General features: G+C 35.3%; 1 long non-coding RNA gene across 1 annotated transcript; it reads right to left on the bottom strand.

Moving 5' to 3' along the window:
* Window positions 1-14203: 14203 nt before the first annotated feature.
* Window positions 14204-14664, bottom strand: LOC149255920 (uncharacterized). The gene is made up of 2 exons (XR_016266424.1): window positions 14566-14664; window positions 14204-14418 (listed from the first exon to the last, which is right to left on the bottom strand). It is a non-coding gene; the product is annotated as an uncharacterized LOC149255920 (long non-coding RNA).
* Window positions 14665-18632: the final 3968 nt, after the last annotated feature.

The raw sequence follows: 18632 nt of genomic DNA, 5'->3' as shown, positions 1-18632 counted from the left end.
ATTTTTTGGGTTATTTCGTTTGGATTGTCGTCATGCTTTGGGTGCCTACCTAGAGGGGTCTCCTTTGGAAGTGATGTTCCTATTATATGGAATAAATTGACTTTGTGGATTATTAGTGGAAATTTGTGGATTAAACTGCATTAAGCTTTGAAGTGTACAAATTCAACTCTCTTGTCTCAAAGTAACCCTAGTTTTCATTGATTCATAGTGAATTTATGAATTTCAATTGTTGTTTTAGAGTTCTCTCACTTTCTTGCTAGCCTATTGGTCTATCAATGCTATGTAGCATACCCTTCCCTTTAAAGTTCCCTCATCTAGTACTCTTCCTCAACCTCTCTAGCCCTAAATTTCAATCATTCCTCGTCCCATTCCCCCCTTGGTCTTTAAGTTGAGTACTTTGGCCACGGGTTAAGTATTCACCACCCTCCCTACCTTCAATGACAAGATGTAGATTATATTTGGGAAGTAGGGGCAAAGTTGCCCCCTCTATGGGTCAAGACGCCCTTCCTCCTTCCTCCTCACAAACTTGGGCTCGAGGATGAGCCATGGATCACTATGCACATGTTATTCCTGAAGTGCTCAAGTGCACTATAACAAAAGTAGAAGAGGAAGCCTAAAAGGAATGTAGATTTATTAATAACCAACATGTTAAAAGAAAAAAAAGGCAACGGGTCCGAAAAATAAACATCTTAGCCAAGTCTTAACCAACCTTAGTTAATTTATACTAACAAATTAAAATATTCATTAATAAAAAACTCTTATTTGAAAAAAAAATAATTAACAAAAACTATAAATAATTGATAAATACTCTAAAATATTGTTCAATAAAATGAAAGGGTACATTTTGTAAGACCTTCACTTTTACTTTATCACTAAACCTTAATGCGAAAGCAAAAATACTAATGTAGATTTATATACTTTTATATAAATCCTAGACTAAACTTACATACCTTTATCACCCAACCTTAATGTGAAAGCCTATTAAATCACGAAAATACTAGCATGGATTTATTATTATTTACATACTTTATATATGGATTTTACTTGTTTTTAAACAAGTTAATGCTTGCTTCCTGCTAAGTTTTAACTATTTGCATAGCTACATATTTTATAGTCTCCTCGCTTTCGGATAAAAAATAATAATATTTTATAGTCTCCTTTTCTCAAAGTTTCCTAATATTTTGTATTAAAAACATGAATGTTGTCACTGCAAAACTCTATTATTATGGTGGGATCCGTTGCTGTCCTACCATTTTCATTTGTGCATTCCCGCGAAACAATGGAATCATGAAAAGCAGTTGATCGTCTTTTGGTGTGAAGTGTAGAAATGGAATTCTGAAACGCAGTTGAAATTGCTTTGATGGAAGTTAAAAAGAGAGAATAAAAATTCTCCTCAAACACACATCCGACGTTCTTTTAGGAAAAGTAGAGCCTGCAAAAGCATGTCATCATGATGATGGTACCTAGAGCTTAAAAAATAAAGGCATAAAATCATCTTACCATTGTCATTGTTATTTATTGGCAAAATTTGTTGGATTCAATATACAATCTTTAGGGTCTTATATTTTCCCAGAAAAATGTCTGTTATTTCCTATCAGTGTCTACCCCACCTCCAAAATAATGTTGCTGGAATTGTATGTTTGGGAGAAAGAATTCTATATGGAGGAAAAGTCATCCAATTTTTCATGCCCAAATGCAACGACACTATTGCAGAGATAACCACAATCTGCAAGCTTTCTCTATGACACTTGCACACATTTAATTCTATCCACAAACTCGAGGGAGACCGAAGGCTTCTATTACGGGATTTGTAATCTTTCTATTATGAAATTTGTAAGCCTTCCTTTGCAAAAACTTATAAGTTGTGAACTTCCACAAACTTGACCTCAAGTTTTAACTTTTTGCAACACTACATACTTCAACTACAACATTGCAAATACTCAAACTCCCTTATTATGACATTTTGCAGGAAGAAAATCTTACCTCCAACTCATTGAAGAGTGGCTTATACAAAAATGACCACTCAACATTTTAAGAATCCATGTCATGGGCAAGTATTGGATTGGTATTATCTTTAGTTCCATTATTCCTACCTCTCCCACTATATGTTCGCACTTCCTTGCAATCTGGTATTTGTTGTCTCTTGGATCACTAACTTTTATAAGTTATCCTTCATATTAGGCCCTTGATGATATAGTGTTGAGATTACAATTCAGTTTCCAAGCATGTGAAATATTGTTCCTAGTGTAACTTCCCATGATGATATTACTGAGTTGAAAATGTAGATTTCAGATCACATGTTTGTAGAATGGTGAGAAAGAAAAAAATAAATTGTTACTCCATTACCATAGTAAACATTTTGAAATACACTTTAGATAAAATTATTTTGAAATACATTTCAGATTAATTTTATCTAGGAGGAATAAATGAGAATGGCTCCATCCTAATCCCAAATTTTTAAGCAACCAAAAGTATGAACTTTTTCTTTTTTTTATCCCTCTAAGTTCTCAATAAACTAGAGGTTAATATAAATTTATGTAATTTAAAATGGACCCCTCTTCCAACATAAAGGAAAGGAAAGGAAAAATGCTTTTGTTAGGAAAGCATATTTTTAAAATCGCATTATTTTCTTAGTTATTCCGATTACGACAAGTTGTATATATGGTTTTTTTTGGGCTTTCAAAAGTTTACATTAACCTGAACATTTTCGTTCACTAAGCTGCCTGCAGGTAAATCTTATTATACAAAATATTCAGTTGATTATATAGTCTTAGATTACACATTATCAATTTCTAAACATTTAAAATCGATGGATAATTATTTAATTGAATGGTAAGTGGAAGGAGTTGAGGTAAGTAGAAGAGGCACATATTGTGTTTTTCATTTTGGTTGAGACATGCTCTATTTCTTGAAAATTGTAACAGAAACTATATAAAAGAGTTCTAATGAGTAGTCTCATAATGGTTTCGTACGAAAAAATAATAATAATATATCAATATCATATATCCTAATTTTTATTTTATTTTATTTTTTATTTTTTTTTAGAAAAAAAGCATCGATGATTTTATATAGAAGAAAAATCAGTACATATACCATAATTTGTCTACCATCCCCTTCAAGACCAAAAAGAGAAAATGTCAAAGTCTCCATATGAGAAAACAAAAACCAACATAATCCTCCCTAAGGATAGATAAATCACATAAAACACTACAACATATATCTATCAAGTAAGCCCATATAGAAAACGGGTAGGGAGAAAAAACAAAACATATATATAATACTAGTTGATGATCATATTTCCTTCCTCCCGCACCACACCATCTTTAGTGAAACAAAAATGCATAAAACTAGCAAGAGCATGTAGAACAAGTTTGGATAGGCCATCGACCTCCATATTAGCCTTGCGGTAAATATGTTGAAAGGTAATAGTCTGAAATTCTTGTTTTAACAAGATAATACGATCCATCTAGCATTTGAGATGTGATGGACAAAAATTAGATATTCCCAGAATGCTATCGATGAGTGTCTTGGAATCACCATATATGTGAATGTGTTGAATTTCTTTTATTCTAGCGAACTAGAGCAACCCCCAGAGGGATAACACTCCATCCCTAGTGTTAGTACCATTGTCACCCTATCAAAACAATTTGCAGTTGGAATGTGGAGAGCATATGATCCAAGCTTCAAACCCAACATATACCCATCTGTGCAGCACAATCAAACATACCTACAAAAAAATTTATATTGGCCAATAGGAAGGTTCGTGACCTCAACAATTGGTCGTGAAAAATGTACCACCTTGCGATTCCACCCATGCCAGGATTCTGGAACAAATGCGGGTGGTGTTGACTAGGCTATATTTAAAAATTCATTGATTCCATGCTTTCCATAATTCCCATATGACATAAAAAGGTATTTTTTTTGTGTCCCATTCTCGAGATCCACCAGGAGAGGAACTTTTCCATTTAGTTGAAGACTCTATAGGGGAAATTTAAAGACACGAGGACTTGGCCCCAAACCTGCAGAGAAATAGAAATTGGAGGAAGAGGTGTAGTATTGATTCACTGGAGCTAGAGCATAAGGCACACTAGCTCGGGCCCTAGTGACCCCTCCTGGATAGGTTATCCCACATCAAGATATTATTTTTCCAAGCCAACCATATGAACAATATGATCTTAATAGGGATAAACTATTTCTAGATAGTCCTTAACCAACACATTTTAGTTAATGAAAAATAATAACTGATAATATACCTACAAATATTTCAATATGATCTTAATAGGGATAAACTATTTCTAGATAGTCCTTAACCAACACATTTTAGTTAATGAAAAATAATAACTGATAATATACCTACAAATATTTTCCCCCGCCATCGAGTCGCGTTGCAATCTGCTAAGCCAAGCAAGTTCATCTCCCCTGTCATCTTTGAATAAACCATCATGTCAAAGCCCCGTCAAATAGTCTTTCCAGCAATCCTCCTAGGACCTAACCAGCCCAATATCATTTGGTTCCTTCTAAAATGGGTATCGGCCATTCCAGCATTTGATGATCTAATAGAGAAAAAAATCCCTTTGTAGTGAAGTACATAAACGAATTCTTCTGTAAGTGCTATAGAAGGCGTAGTTTTGACGATGTTAACAATGTTGATAAGAATATTTGAATCAGACCCGAAGGACTATCTCAACAGTTTGAAAAATCATCCTTTTACTTTTTGGAAACTCTGCCATATGTAGGAACCCTTTATGTTGAATATGTCAAATTTCTCGAACCATTCAATGAATTCCCTCTTCCTCGTATACTTTTGTTTGATGATATCCTGCCAAATGTCACTGCCATAAATTGTTCTCCACAGTGATTTAATCAAAAGTTCCCATTTGAAAATATTCGAATTTAGTAAACCCTAACCTCCAAGATCCTTAGGTCTGGAAATCTTATCCCAATCGACCAAATGATATTTATTATTCTCTCTGTTAGCGGACCAAAGGAAGCACTTAATAATGGATCAGATCTTCTTTGAATAATTTTCGGGAGGGAAATAAATGAGACCTGTATACAAATATTTGTTGTAAAACCGATTGGATTAGTGTGTATCTCACTCTCAAAGAGAGCCACCTGTGAGTCCATCTGTCCAACATATGTAGAAACTTGTTCAAGAGCATGGCGATTCTCTAATCTTGTAATTCTTTGGTTTCAGATGAAATCCTAAGTAGGTCATGCCATCCTCAACCTTCTTTGCCCCTATGCCAAATAAATGAGCAATGTGTTCAATCTCCCTCGCCTCCCCAGTAGAATACACAAGAAATGATTTATTACCATTGGCAATTAGTCCCAAAGCCTCGCCAAACCTCTTAATAATATCGTGTAGTGCTTCCCATTGTGATCTTGAAGCATGCCCAAAGGCGAAGGCATCATCTACAAAGAACAAATGTGAAACATCCACTATATATGCCATTTTTGTCCCCCTGAAGGAGCCAGTGCCGCGAACCTTCCTAATATTTATTTAGACTGAGACCATCCATGACCAATCTGAAAAGTAAGGGTGAGAAAGAGAACCCTTGTCTTAATCCTCTGCAAGACCAAAAAAATTTCGTTGGATAACCATTAATGATGAAACAAAATTGGTTGAGGTGACGGAGGATATGATCCAATCAGTAATACAGATATCTAATCCAAACTTATTGTTCTATATATGCACCTATGCAGTTTGAAGAAACGTACTTTGTATGTATGGTTGGATTTATAATTTAAGAACATTAATTTCTGCATAGCGTTGGATTTTTAATAATAAATCAGCAAACTTAATGCCTAACAAAGGGTTGAATTTTGAATAATAGATTAGATTTCGGAAGAAAATATTATTTATCGTCTGATTGGCTCTATTTAGAGACATCACCATTGGGTTTTGGGTGGACCTCGGGACACTGGATAGTAACCAGTGTTGCACATGGTAAAGGCGTATTAAAGTGTTTTGCAGTATATCACGGTTCCAGTCAAAAAAGTAGGTTGACTGTAATATTAATTAATTAATTGGAGTGGTAGCAATATTCATTGTACAACATCTATTTGTTTTGCGTGATTTAATTATTCAAACTTTTTCTTTCGTGTAAAATGTATATTGATATAAATAATAATCAATAGTTTGAAATATTGCAAACTGTATATTGATACAGATAATCGGTGTCAAAATGTATACTACTGTAAATAAACTCGGCTTACGTCAATCGTTTTAAATACTCTATTGTTGCAAAATGTATATGGACATCGCAAAGATTATTTATATTAATATACATTTGCACAAAGGATATTTATATTAATATACATTTCGAAAAAGAATATAAGTTTCAATAATTAAATTGTAAAAGAAAAAATGTTGTACCATGATTATTGTTACCATTTTAATTAATTAACACTATACTATACTCAATCTCTAATTTAAGTGTTTAAGATGGTTTTTTTATTTTATTTTAAGGTTGAGTGGTGAAATACAATTTCAAATGTCAATCCCATTAGAGAAATTTGAGGTCTAAAATAGGCCTCCATGGAATATTATAAAATAATAATAGAAATAATAAAATAAGATTATATTACCTAATCAAATTTTAGAGTGCAAAGAAAAGGAAAAAAAAAAAAATTCAACTTATCTCACTATGATTTTACTCAAATTTCGAGCGAGAGCACTCGTTGGATGCAAAATTTAATTTTGCACCAAGAAGTATCCATGTTGCATACTTTTGATAGATCCTATTGCACGAAAAATGTGAAATACATGAAAAATCATTATTGTAATAATGTTTTTTCAAGTATTTCATATTTTTATGTAGTAGTGTCCATCAAAAGTATGCGACATAGGTACTTCTTAGATGTAAAATTAATTTTTCATGTATTTCATATTTTTATGTAGTAGTGTCTATCGAAAGTATGCAAAATAGTTACTTCTTAGATGCAAAATTACTTTTTTCATCCAATGATTGCTCCCACATGAAATTTGAGTAAAATCGCAGGGAGGTAAGTTGAAAATACGAGTCTAAAAAGAAGGTTTATTTATTTATTTTTTTATTTTCATATTTTTTTATCATTTTACCTTTCTACTTCAAAAATGGAGAATCATCCCCCTAGTTGACATCATCATCTTGAATCATATTGGTTTTTATAAAGTTTATTTTTGTTGTATATTTTGGATTTGACGTCCATTTTTTACCTCAAAATTTCTTTAATGCCTAAGGAGAGTGCTTAGAGGTGGGATGTGAGCCTCAACCTAGATATGAGAGCCAAGGAATTTAACAAGGGACACTACACCCAACTCAAATGGAGAGGTGCATGAAGCTGACAATGTGAATGAGTGGTAAATCCTGAGAGAAGGTCATGTGAAGTTTGTTTCATGAAGACGTACAATGAGATAGGGAGATGGCATTCTAAGTTACTCTGAACATGATTGTCTTGGAATTGAGGGAAAATGACCGAATTATAACAAGAAATGGTAGAAGCTAAGGATGAGAAAGAATAATGTAAATTGGTCTCTTGTTTGATAGAAGTTATGACATGGAAAGTTGCTCCTAAGCAACTTAGTATTCTGTACTTTGTTCATTTTTTTTCTTACTGCGTTTTTTGGTGTTGTATTTGAAATTTTTTGGGTTATTTCGTTTGGATTGTCGTCATGCTTTGGGTGCCTACCTAGAAGGGTTTCCTTTGGAAGCGATGTTCATATTATATGGCATAAATTGGATTTGTGGATTATTAGTGGAAATTTGTGGATTAAACTGTATTAAGCTTGGAAGTGGACAAATTCAACTCTCTTGTCTCAAAGTAACTCTAGTTTTCATTGGATTCATAATGAATTTATGAATTTCAATTTTTTTTTTAGAGTTCTCTCACTTTCCTACTAGCCTATTGGTCTATCAATGTTATGTAGCATACCCTTCCCTTTAAGGTTCCCTCATCTAGTACTCTTCCTCAACCTCTCTAGCCCTAAATTTCAATCATTCCCCGTCCCCTTCCCTCCCTTGGTCTCTAAGTTTAGTACTTTGGTCATGGGTTAAGTATTCACCATCCTCCCTACCTTTGTAGATTATATTTGGGAAGTAGGGGCAAAATTGCCCCCTCTATGGGTCAAGACGCCCTTCCTCCTTCCTCCTTCCTCCTCACAAACTTGGGCTCAGGGATGAGCCATAGATCACTATGCACATGTTATTCCTGAAGTGCTCAAGTGCACTATAAAAGAAGTAGAAGAGGAATCTTGAAAGGAATGTAGGTTTATTAATAACCAACATGTTAAAAGAGAAAGAAAGCAATGGATCTGAAAAATAAACATCTTACACAAGTCTTAACCAACCTTGATTAATTTATATTACCAGATTAAAATATTCATACATTAAAAGCTCTTATTTGAAGAAAAAATAATTAATAAAAATTATTTTAATTTATATTAACACATTAAAAACGAATAAAAAATAATTAATAAAAACTATTAAAAACTCTTATATGAAGAAAAAATAATTAATAAAAACTATAAATAATTGATAAATACTCTAAAATATAGTTTAATAAAATGAAAGGGTACATTTGTAAGACCTTCACTTTTACTATATCACTAAACCGTAATGCGAAAGCAAAAATACTAATGTAGATTTATATGCTTAAATCCTATACTAAACTTACATAGCTTTATCACCAAACCTTAATGTGAAAGCCCATTAAATCACGAAAAAATAAACCTTAATGTGAAAGCCTATTAAATCACGAAAATACTTGTATGGATTTATGACTATTTATATACTTTATATTTGGATTTTTTCATAGTTTTATATGTTTTTAAACAAGTCAATCCTTGTTTCCTCTTAAGTTTTAACTATTTACATAACTACATATTTTATAGTCTCCTGACTTTTTGTTAAAAAAGAATTACTCTTTTTTTTTGGTGTGCTTTTTCTCATGAGAAATTAGTTAGTTACAACTATCTTTCATGGAAATGGTCATACTTTAATGACTTACTTAACACACTTGAATCCCAAAAACGATATGTAATGTATTATTATTCCCAATATTTTGTATTAAAAACATTATTATTATGGTGGGATCCATTTCTGTCCTACCATTTTCATTTGTGCATTCAGAAGACTATCATGAAAAGCAGTTGATCTTCTTTTGGTGTTGTGAAATGTAGAAATGGAATTCTGAAAAGCAGTTGAAATTGCTTTGGTGGAAGTTAAAAAGAGAATAAAAATTCTCGTTAAACACACATCCGACGTTCTTTCAGAAAAAGTAAAGCCTGCAAAAGCATGTCACCATGATGTGGTCGGAAAAGAAAAAGTTTAACCATCCCCGAAAGCGTTTTCTCAAGGAACCCCACTTTAAAGTAAATTCTTGCTATGGAAGCTGAAAATCTCCAATAACTTCAGTGTAGTCCTCTCCCAGGCACTGGCATATTTTGCAGAGGTTTAGGTTTTCCCATATGCATCCCATTCTAGTGCCCCAGATAAAATGGCAAGTAATTCAAATTCTTTCTTGCCCCACAATCGTGATTCGCGAGGTCAGCCACCACTACCTGAAAGCAGAAGTAGTTTTGAAGGCAGAGAATATGGCTATGGCTATGGCGCTCAAATTTCAGAGGAGGAATTTGGTTATCAGTCTGCTAGCCAGCAGCAATTGATGAAGTCTCAGTTTCCTGAACTTGAAGTTTCATCAGCTGCAGGGACAGTACCTGCTCATGCTCTTATGGAGGCTGCTGTTCCTTGGTCTGCCATGAGGGGAGCGTTGTCAGAAAAGGATAAAGTTTTAAGAACCTTGATGAGGATTCTTAACAAATCAACTTCCCAAAAGTTTGATGTTCTCAAACACCTACTCATAAATTCGGGGATTAACTCAGCAGACATTCTGCTGGGTGTAACATCTCTTATTTTTGACAGAGCGGTGTCGGAACCAATATTTTGCCCTCTTTATGCTAAGTTGTGCCGGGATCTAAGCACAGCGCTCCCTCAATTTTCATCTGAAGATGGAAAACCAGTAGTGTTCAGGCGGATTCTTCTCAACACTTGCCAAGCAACCTTTGAAGGTTCGGTTAAAATGTGGGTTGCAATGAAAGAAATGACAGTGACAGCCCCAGATCAAGAAGCCGAACGCCTTGACAAGGAAAGGATAGTGAAGCTTCGCTGTCTGGGAAACATTAGGTTTATTGGTGAGCTTTTTAATCAGAATATGGTAAGTAAGAGAATTGTTCATCGTTGTGTTCAGCAATTGTTAGGTCACGATGAAAATGTGGAGGCTCTTTGCCTGTTGCTCAATACTGTCAGAAAAAAGTGTGAAGAAAACCACCTGCGTGCTAAACAAATACTAGCATTAATTCGTGGGACAACAAACCTAAGTAATGGTGGTGGTGTCATGGACAACATGGGTGGTGGAAACAATTTGGGTATCACAGTATCTGGGGGACTGGTGCCAGGAATGTCAAGAATGGGGGGCAGTGTAGGTTTATGTGATGGTAAATTAAGTGCACCACCAACTGTTGAAATTATTGAGTCAGGTTCAAAGAAAATTATCAAGATGAGATCGATTACTTCTTACTTTCAACACGCCTGTGACAGGAGTTTGAGGTCGGGAATCTCAAGGATGCAGAATACTGCAGGTTTATTTTCTGGTAAATCAAATGCTCCAGTACTGAATGTTAAAATTATTGGATCAGGCTCAAAGGAAATTATGACTGGAGGTTTGTTTTCTGGTAAATCAAGTGTACCACTGAGTGTTAAAATTATTGGATCAGGTTCAAAGAAAATTATGAAACCCAGGTTGATTACTACTTATTTTCAATCTTCTCACAAGAATTTGATGCCTGCAACCAGTATATGTAGAGTGCAGGATAGTGGAGATTTATTTGCCCATAAATCATGTGTAACACCAACTGAATCAGGTTTAAGGAAAATTATTAAAAGCAGGTTGATTACCTCTTACTTTCCATCTTCTGAAACTAGTAGGAAGAGGATTCCTGGTCAGTTTCCATACTTGCCTGATAAATCTGTGAAACGACATAAAGCCAAAGATTCGTAGGACCTCACACTTATCACATATTTTTGTAGAAATACTTTTTTAAATTGAACGAGCATTATTCAAAAATTAATTTCTTCAAAGTGTCCATTATTCTAAGAAATGTTTTTTAAGTTTATGTATTTAAAAATCCTTTTAGATAAAATATAGGATTGTCAGAGTGATCACTTTATAGATGGCCAATAATTTATACGGCTCTTTTTAATGATTTGTGTTAAGATATCTAATTTATGTTTATGAATTTTCAGTTTTGTCTTATAATTTATGTTAATAAAAAATATTCATAAATTTATTGTAATGGGGAAGACATAAAAAGATCTAGCTATGGCATAGTGTGTGGCAGTTCAGATGTTATTTTTAAATAATTTTAATAATTTTTTTTTTAATTATAAATAAATTTTGCAAATTATATATCTATATATATATAATTTATTTGAAAGTATATGGATGATGATTATGATGATATGTATACGGCTCTTTTTAATGATTTGTGTTAAGATATCTAATTTATGTTTATGAATTTTCAGTTTTGTCTTATAATTTATGTTAATAAAAAATATTCATAAATTTATTGTAATGGGGAAGACATAAAAAGATCTAGCTATGGCATAGTGTGTGGCAGTTCAGATGTTATTTTTAAATAATTTTAATAATTTTTTTTTTAATTATAAATAAATTTGGCAAATTATATATATATATATATATAATTTATTTGAAAGTATATTGATGATGATTATGATGATAAGTAAAATATTATTAAATAGGAATTGGATGACTAAATAATTCATTGAATGGATCAAATTTTGAATAAGAATCTGTAAAGAGATATACATATTCTACTTCTTTTACGTAAACTTTTAATTTTGGAAAAAACACATATTTTCATATATATTAATAATATTTATTTTATTTAATCAATTGTATTTTTTTTTTCTCAAAAATACATATAATTTAACTATAAAATTGTAAATATATTATAATTATTTTATTAGAATTTTATTTTTTTATAAAATATAAATTATATGATAATTTTTTACTTATTACTTTTAAATCATCTATTTTTATTTTTATTTTTTACCATGTCATTAAATAATAATAAAATAATGACATTAGTAAAAAAAAATATTAAATCAAATATAATGATGATACATCAATAATAAACGAGTTACATAAACTTTAGAAAGAACACTAATAATGTGTCAAGTATAAAGAAATATTAAATAACCTATATAACATATGCCACTGTAGTGTGTTCTGGTTGAGAAGATGTAATGCCCCGGGATAAATGTAAATATTTGACTTTACTGTGGTAAATGACAAACTGTATTGACATTATTATCTGTTTGAATTTAAATAATATTGGCTTTTAAAAAAAAATTTAAGAAATGTTTTCTTTAAAAGCTGACAACTTCTCAAGGGAAGTTAGAGGCAAGACAGTTTCTGTGATTCCCAATCCTAATTGTTTTTCCCTAACTAGAAAGGTTTCCAGAGAAAATAGGCAAGGGGGGGAAAAAGAAAATGTTCTGTGCTATTGGGACAGACAGAAAGGAAAAAAAAAGAACAGAAGTGGCTAAGTCTGGTGATGACCAGATAGCCAGGCACTGAGTGCAAATATCTTGCTGCGGACAGTGGTCCTGCAAGAGAGCAAGGGGGGAGATTCTGGTCCCGAAAGACGAATCTCATGGACGGGTGGCAGATTGAAAGCAGATGAACAGAGGTAATCTCGGCTTCTCAAGTGTTTAAGCAAGCTACAGTGACTCAGGTAAGTGGCTGAACTGTGTTAGAAGCATTTAAAAGCATTGATGAAGTAAGTTGTACTTTATAGTAGCATTGCTGTGATTATTTATCAAAGACTGTGTCATAGGTAAAGGAGCTTCTTACCAAGAAACCATGATAACCGATGACTTTTTTTAAACAAAGAAAAAAAACAAGAATACTGTGAGGGTCACCATAACCAAGCAAATGTACAGTTACAGGGGAAACAAAGGGTAGATACGTAAACCATCTCTTGTCCCGTGGGACGTAAAGTGGAGTGTTGTAGAAGCAAAGGAATCCGTGTATTAGGGGCAGAGAAGGCCCAGGAAAACTAGTTCGGTATGACTGTGCAACTGTTAATTAAAGTTTGCCGACTGCGGGAGGGAAACCACAATTTATGCACTCAGAACCCTAGGTGTAGGGTTTCATTTTAGAATTAAAGGTCTGTTGTAGTAGAAGTTGGAAACATTTAAATGGTGGAAGGGAGCCCTGCGTGGAGGGTCGACCTAGTTCCTTGAATGAACGAGGGTCTTACATTCCACGGATGGCCCAATACCCATGATTTATCGTGTACATATGTAATCTTCGATGGAGGTAACTTATTACCGAATCAGTTAAATCATCGGATAAGTTTATGCCCAACGACTATACTGTCTCTGTTATAGTATAACAAGAAAATCATGTTACTATTGCCAAAATCTAAGTATGCCTTTTACTGTATATTAAACAAGAAATACCGATTGCTATCGCCAGACATCCAAATACATCGAATGGCTATATGAATCTGTATATTACCAAATAAAGAAAGAAGAAATGAAAACCATGAATTTACTGCCAATTGGTATCAGCAAGATTAACCTGTAGGAATATAAAACGTTAACTGCATAATTGAAGGATTCATAACTGAAAGGAATAAGTGGAGGAACAATATTATTTGGAGAACAAACAATTAATTCTATGCAATATTGAATTAAGGGGATCCCTGTAACAATTTGACATGGAACTCATATTGTACAATTACTGACATGCCTGAAAACTCTGTGGTAGTAAAAGTAAAGACACCTTGATTGGGTAAACCAATACATGATAAACACCTTTGGGGCACAAAATAAAGCTGACAGCAGTCACAACTAGAAGGAAGAAAATTTTAATGTACAAAATATGTGTAAACATTTCATAAACCAAGTATAAACAACACATGACTTCCAACATCTATAATAAGGCACAAGCTAAAGGAAATAGACAAATTGTAACCCGGTTGAAAGAACTTACATGTAGGCTAGTGCGGTTCCTACGGCTTTAGAGGGAAAACCCTCGAAGAAAAAAACCCTTATAAATTAGGTACATGGTACATGAAACAGAGTTTTGGCAGCTGCACCCAAAACTTGGGTGATACATTGCAAGACAAGCCCTAAACTCTGAATTAAGTCCTTTCACAAAAATCTTAAATACAATTGCAAAGATAGCACCAAACTCTGAATAAGCCTGTTCACAAGAAAATTAACGGAGTATTCATTTAAAAAACAAAACCAGGCAGAAAGCCCTCATACCCGGCCGAAATTGAAGCTAATCTCTGGAGAACTGAGGTTAAACCGGTGCCAAGCACGAAGCCTGAGCCGAGGGAGCCTGCAAGAGATCACCAAAATTAAATTAGAAACCCAACAGTCTCAGGATGTATGGAAAAGAAGTATAAAAGAAAAACCCTGTATGCATGAGAGAATCTCAACCACTATTTCACAAGGAGATTAGCAGTCCGTAAGGCATGAAACTTACCAGTGACGGAATTGGAGGACAAGGACCAAGATAGGGCATGCTGAGCACCTCCCATGACCACCATAGAAGCCTAAGTTGAGTAGAAGAATCGACATGGTCAACAACAACCAAGCGGCAAATCGAAATGGCTGTGGAATGAGGTTCTGGATCCAAACCCGATGGTGTGTACAAGGACCCCATTCTCCACAACCGTTGGATCGCCAGGCTAACTCCAGCACCGTTGATCCAGGAGGGATCCCGAGGATGTTGTAGAGAACGGACAGCGCTGCACATGCCACGTACAGTGGTAGTGCAGGGTTAACATAGAAACTCCAACTATTAACAACAGCAAACAAAATATCGATGGCCAAGATCCTGTAACCCGCATTTCCACGATGACAGACGGTGTAGATCAAGCTCACATCGTGCCTACATTAAGGCTGGGCTGCCACCTCCATTAATACAGAGATTACACGTACATATATGGATGTGGAGTTAAATCGCATTAAAAAGTGTAAATTGCATTTGTACTTTATAACTTTGGAACTTTTAAACGATTGTAATTATAGCCAAAAAATTATTTTTTTTTGTATGGGGTCGTGACAAGTGGTATCAGAGCCACGTTTTCAAAACTGTGGCCTCTAGGAAATAAATGGCTGAAGTAGATTCATTATATATTATCTCTGCATTTCTATTTACTCAAAGAACAAAAGCTAAAAAAAAAACTGTGTTGTGCTAATCCTTTTCTCTGTTCATATTCTTAGGCCAAGACCAGGAGAAAACAGAGGACAACCAACATGAGGAGGACAGGCAGTGGACCACATAGGTTTGTAGCAGGTCAGGGACTAGCAACAAGCCCTGGAAATAACCCAAAATTATGGGTACAACTTGGAGAGGAGACTCGCAATACGAACCTTGCAATATTAGAGACCGTACAAGAGCTGAAAAATGAAATGGCCTGATTACGGGAGGATAATGCGAGGTTAACCATGGAGCAGGAGAGGATTCTAAAGAGCCTATCAGACAAACAGAATCAGCAACCGCTAAATCCCAGTGCTGAGCAGCAAAGGGTGTCAGAGGAACAGAATCACCACACAGAACCAGAGGGGTCGGAAGGAAGGGATGAAGAATGGGAGGAGCGATCTGATAACACTTCCGAGCAGCAGACATCAAAAAGGCAACGGATAGAGTTGCAAGGAGAATTTCGTAAGATTAAACCGCCACACTTTGATGGGGAACAGGAGGAGGCAGCTGAGGCATGGTTGATTAATATGAACAAATATTTCCAGCTATATGAATATGATCACAATCTCAAGGCACGGTTAGCCATTTTCCAATTACAAGGGAAAGCCACCTTGTGGTGGGAGGAAGTCAAGATTGTGAGAGGAGTAAGTGAGCAGAATATCACTTGGGAAAAATTTCAAAAATATTTTAAGGAAAGGTACCTGACAGAATGTTTCTATAATGAAAAGGCGAGAGAATTCCATGACTTGCGTCTGGGACAGCAAACCATGGATGAATTTATCACTCGCTTTACATCATTACTTCGTTATGTACCTTATATTAGAGAGGAAAAGGCTAAAGTACAGATATTTGTCAGTAGTTTACCCCTGTATATGAGGGAAAGGATTGAGTTTAACAACCCGAAGACAATGGAAGAAGTAATACGTAAAGCCAAAATTTGTTACCAGTAAAGTAAGCAGAAGGGAGAGGTTCCAGGTAAAAGAGGGACTGATAAGAGAAACAACAGATTGGCTGGAAGTACTAAAGGGAGTCGAGGTGGAGGTAATAAGGGCTTTGCAAAAGGGCATAACAATAGAAATTTACAGAAAATTCACTCAAGTCAAAGCCAACAAATGAGTCCACAACCACTGAACCCCCTGGTAAATTAGACAGTGAAGGGATAGCAAGGCCCCCCATGCAATGTTGGGGTTGCAGTGGACCCCATTACGTTAAAAATTTCCCACAACGGAAGGGAACCGAACATGTTTCCCAGATCCATGAAGCATCTACAGTCGGTGACGTAGGATGTAGTCTACCCAGGATTAATGCTGCCTTGGAAGATCGTCAGGCGGAGTACCAACAGACCATGGTGGAATTTGAAGGTAAAATCTCAGACCTTACTGTAACTATTTTAATTGACCCTGGAGCCACATTAAGTTACATTAGTCCTAAGATTGTGGAGCATTGTAAATTGCAAACTGTTAAATTTAGGAACCCATGGTTAGTACAGCTGGCTATAGGGGCCAAGCGAAGAGTACTTTCTAAGGTCGAAAATTGCCCCTTAAAGATAGTAGGACAGTTAATAAAGGTAGATTTGAATGTACTTCCCCTTGGTTCATATGATGTCCTTATTGGTATGGATTGGCTAGAAAAACACTGGTCCCTAGTCAACTGCAAAACAAAGACTATCTATTACAGAGATGAACTTGGAGCAAGGCAGGAGCTGCAGGGGATTAAGCGATCAGTGCAGATTCGGCCAATAACTGCCTCTCAATTAGCGAAATGCATTAGAAAGGGGTGTCAGATGTATGCCATCCAAGTGGGCTATGCTAACTTGAAAGATAAAATAGCCACTTTGGACAACATCCCTGTGATACAAGAATTTGCTGATGTGTTTCCAGAGGAGATTCCCGGACTGCCACCTAAGAGAGATATAGACTTTACTATCGAGTTGGTACCAGGGGCAGCACCGGTATCCCGAGCACCCTACAGAATGAGTACACCTGAGTTGACAGAGTTAAAAATGCAGTTACAGGAACTGCTAGACAAAAATTACATTCGCCCTAGTGTGTCTCCTTGGGGGGCTCCAGTATTGTTTGTTAAGAAAAAGGACGGGACCCTTCGCATGTGCATAGATTATCGTCAGTTGAATAAATTGACCATCAAAAACAAGTATCCTTTACCCCGGATCGATGAACTCTTTGATCAAGTGAAAGGAGCAACAATATTTTCCAAGATTGATTTGTGATCAGGTTATCACCAAATCCGGATTAAGGAGGAAGACATAGCTAAGACTGCCTTTAGAACAAGGTATGGACATTACGAGTTTGTGGTGCTACCCTTTGGGTTAACTAACACCCCTGCGACTTTTATGTGTTTAATGAACAACATATTTCATCAATATTTGGATAGATTTGTGCTGATCTTTATTGACGATATACTAATATATTCCTGCACCATGGAAGAGCACAAGGAGCACCTCAGATTAGTGCTTCAAACCCTCTGGGAACACCAGTTATATGCTAAGTTCAGCAAGTGCGACTTCTTCAAGGAAGAAATACAGTACTTGGGTCATATAATCATGAAGGAAGGGATCGTGGTAGATCCCGAGAAGATAAAGACTATAATGGAATGGCTAGTACCAAAGGACGTAGTAGACATTAGATCCTTCATGGGATTAGCTAGTTACCACAGACGATTTGTAGAAGGATTCTCAAGAGTAGCATATCCTATCACTTCCTTACAAAAGAAAGGAAGAGATTTTAGGTGGACCCCAGAATGCCAAAAAAATTTTGAGCAGCTTAAGCATCTACTCACCACCGCACCCATTCTAAGCATAGCTGATCCCAGAAAAGATTATGTGGTATGTACTGACGCAAACAAATAAGGTGTAGGAGGCGTGTTGATGCAAGAAGGGAAAGTAATTGCTTATGAGTCCAAGAAGCTGAAAGAGCATGAGCAGAAATATTCTACTTATGATCTAGAATTGGCAGCTGTCATTCACGCCCTGAAAATGTGGTGACATTACCTTTTGGGAAGGAAATTTTTACTTTTGACAGACCACCACAATTTAACCAATTATTTTAGCCAGCCCACCTTAAATGCCCGGCAAGCACGGTGGGTGGATTTTCTAGGTGGTTTTGACTTCGAAATCAAGCATTTGAAAGGAAAAGAGAATCAGGTAGCAGACACTTTAAGTCGGAAATTGCATTGTTTATACAAGGTTTTTTCCAGCGAATGGAAAAGCCCCTTTGCAGAGATGATTAAGAGGGCAGCAGAGCAAGATATGATTTATCAACAAATAAAACAGTAGGTACAACACCCCACCAACAAAGAAAAATAGCTGGGTTATGCTCTGGGTACTG

The sequence above is a fragment of the Pinus tabuliformis genome, chromosome 7 (assembly GCF_031772625.1).
Source record: "Pinus tabuliformis cultivar Carrire ecotype Pingquan chromosome 7, CPIR1, whole genome shotgun sequence".
Classification (NCBI taxonomy): domain Eukaryota; kingdom Viridiplantae; phylum Streptophyta; class Pinopsida; order Pinales; family Pinaceae; genus Pinus; species Pinus tabuliformis.
Note: the sequence above shows the minus strand (reverse complement) of the source record. Positions and strands in the feature narration are given on the sequence as shown.